Consider the following 3,690-nt stretch of genomic DNA (forward strand, 5'->3'; position numbering starts at 1 on the left):
ATCGAACACACTACTCAATTATTTAAACGCTAACCGTTCTGCATGTATTACGTGACTAAATGAATGCTTGTTGTTATGTTTACACGTGGAATGTTGTCTACCTACCTTAACGACGTAGTACTATAGTTTGGACTCAGCACCCGTTCACACGGGGGTTGTTAAGGACAATTACTTGCATGGATTACGGTGGTAATCATGTATTGCGAACTGTCTTGGACAGTCAACCCGCAGTCATTGGTATCGATAGATCCATGTCGATAAATAACATGCTTCGTTTTCCTCTGTGTACGTGCTGGTTATGCGTAAACTATTTCGAACTCTATATGCTATATCAAACTTGTATGCTCACCTTTACATTTTATGTATTGACTTTATTTTAACGTATGTGACAAGCAATTAGGATGCTTATCTGCTAGGAAGGCGAGCTTAGAATAAGCATCTAGAGCATAGTTATTTGTAGATCTTGCAGACCGAGTCTCTAGAGGCAATTGAACAATTTTATATTTATATTGAATCTGAGTTGTCGGAACAGAATATTTGACTAGTTGTTATCTGTAATAATTTGTTTTACTATTTGGGATACGGTATGGGATGTATTAATTAAACTAAATAGTAATGATTGTTGTTGTGGAAACTTCTGGACAATCTGTTTCGCTCAGTGCCATGCCCCGATGATTCCGCCATCGGTTGGGGTGTGACAGATTGGTATCAGAGCCATAACTATAGGGAATTAGGCTAGACGCGACCTAGTCCGGGTCGCTGTCTTAGAGACCTAGACAATAGTTAGGAACCAACAGACCCAGCTTATGTGCTGTATCCTGTTACTCTTCGCTGTCACTGCACTCGAATTTCCTAATAAGAATCAAGCGATTTAGTCAGGAGTAGGTGTGAAAAACCGCAAACTCTCGACTAAATTGCTTGGTCAATGCTGATTTCCTCAATTTATCAATGATTTCCTCATGATTTTCGACAACAAACGAGAAGAATTATACCAAATCAGGAGTGAAATCCATATTTTGATGAATAATCTCCTCAATTTTACTAAAACAAGGAAGAAGTTGCTAAGCTAGGGGTGAAACCCTAATCTTGACAACTTGTTCCGGATTTTATTTTTCTCACCAAAGCCTCGACGGACTCCAACGACCTGAACTCACAAGTATGACCTAGGGAATACATGTTGAATGCCCAAGAATCGAGGCAGCAACGCGAATCTGAAAGTCGAAAAGTGACGACAAGTCCACTGCGAATAGTCGAATCGCTTTGGGTAGTCGATGTCTAGTAGCCGCAGACAATCTATTCTTCGATTTTATGTGTTTCGATTCTGAACTTGCAACTGCCAACTCTGATAACTCGTTGATTTTATGTGTTTAAGTGTACTTGTCTGTTTACGTGTTTTATTTTGAAAATTTTTCGATTTTCGCTATCACTTCAATCGACACACACGACTCGTATTGCTGTTCTGTCTCCAGACGCTAACAAGTCGCTGCAGTTTTAGACAATATTATGATACGATTATGCTATACTACTCGACACGCTATACGACTATACGATGCTACTCGATATGCTATTCGCGGTCGCTATATTCGAATAACTCGCAAAACTTAGATGCAGTCAGGATACCGTATGTGCTACTGTGTGCGGATAGGAGAATTACGTGACATTAACTGCATCTGTGATTAAATGCCTATGTGCTTATGTGCTTCTGCGATTAAATGCCTATGTGCTTATGTGCTTCTGTGATTCTGTGCTGTATGTGCTTCTGTGCTTCTGTGATTACGTTAATCTGTGGTTTTGTGCCTATGGGTTTAAATGATTCATGCCGTATCGTGTTCCTGGGCTTTAGTGAGTAGTAGACGTGTGAGGTGAGATTCGATTTGTTGTGTCTGAGACCTAGGACAATGTCCATTGCAGACCATGTCGTCATCTGGACACCGAACCCCTCTTACTCGCCAAGAAAAGAGAGACAAGCGTCTCGCTGCTATCATCGCCAAGCAAGTGGCAAAAGCTGTAAGCGAGGTGTATGAAAACGTCAGCAAATCGTCTGAGGAGTCACGAACCGATGCTCCTAAAGATGCTAACAAGACCGTTTTCAGCTTCAAACAGTTTAAGGCATGCGGACCAAAAGAGTTTAACGGAGAAGATGGCCCTACCGTCATGTTTCAATGGTTTGATTCGGTTAAAGTCACTCTGCGCCAAAGCGGCTGTCCTGAAAATCTCCGTACCCTAAATGCAACCGGCGTTTTCCAGTCCCGAGCTCTAGACTGGTGGACGGCCGAACGAAACAAACGCAGAAATGATGCAGCTTATGAGCTGACTTGGGAAGAGCTGAAGGCCATCATGATGGACGAATTATGCCCTCCCCATGAACGCCAAAAGCTAGAGGACGAGTTTTGGAACATCAAGCAGAAGGACGGAGACAACGCTGCTTTCCTTTCTTTCCTTTCTTTTCCTTCCCCGCTACTACAATGTTAGCCAAGAAAGCTCTGCATTCCTTGCGGAGATACTTGCTAGCTTGGACACATGACATGAATATGAGACCCTTCAAAGCAGTTTCACCATAGACACACAATAAATCACCATTCGCGAGCGAGAATCGAATCATCTTATCAAAGCACACCACTTCAGCATGGTTTTCGCAAAGAAAGTCCATGCCTACTATGACGTCAAAACTTCCGAGTTGCATCGGGATGAGGTTGATTGGGAAGATGTGATTGTTGAGCTCAAGAGTACAATCACGAAGAACAGAATTGACGCCGACAGTTCTTCCGGTGCCGACTTCTACGTCGAGCGTCGAGGGGAGATGGGAGCGCTTACGACTAAGGAGCTTCTCGAATTCAAACGATACAAAGCAGTTATCGGCTCCAGTATCAAACAAACATGAAGCATAAATACCATTCACAAGGAACGTACCATTGACCACGTTGTTGTCAGCCTGGGCTTGGCGCACATTGATGTTGAAAGTTCTGGCGCGTGCGGCTTGTTGCTGCTGCTGCGACTGTTGCTGCTGATGAGGTTGCTGCTGATGAGGTTGCTGCTGCTGGGGCTCTTGTTTCACAACCCTATTCGGGCACAGGTTACATGCGAAGCAAACTCGGGCGTTGACCGTGGGTGCCTGAGCCGCTTGTTGGCCTTGTGGTGCTGGGAGCAGAGCTTGATGAGCAGTGGCTTGAGATGGGGCTTGATGAGGACCAGTACGGCAGTTAGCAGTGAAGTAGACGTATATATTGCAATGAGCGCAGAAACGGCAGGCGAGACCCACTGGATGATGATAAGAGCATGTTGGACAAGCAGGGTGGGGGCCTGTGTATGCACGCTTTGCAGGCGGTGCATAAGTAACTGGTGTTGGGCGGTGATGGGACTGCTGCTAAGCCGGTACGGCTTGGAGTGGAGCAGCAGTGGTAGTGACAACACAGTTCTTGTTGCTGGAGCTGCTGTTGTTCTTCTTCTTCCTGCGGCGTGAGGACTTTGACGGTTGAGCGGCGGCTGTTTCAGTGGTTGGTGCGGTGGTAGCTTGATGCAGAGACTTAGAAGGCTTATCCCAAAAACTAGCTTTTACTCGCTTGTCGTTGATTTCGGCGGCAAGCAAGTAAGTTTCTTCGATCGTTATTGTTTTCGTGGCATGCACAAAATCCGCCACACAGTCTGGTAGAGCTCGGATGTATTTCTTGATTGCCATGTTTGGTGTCTTCA

The sequence above is a fragment of the Helianthus annuus genome, chromosome 8 (assembly GCF_002127325.2).
Source record: "Helianthus annuus cultivar XRQ/B chromosome 8, HanXRQr2.0-SUNRISE, whole genome shotgun sequence".
NCBI classification, from domain to species: domain Eukaryota; kingdom Viridiplantae; phylum Streptophyta; class Magnoliopsida; order Asterales; family Asteraceae; genus Helianthus; species Helianthus annuus.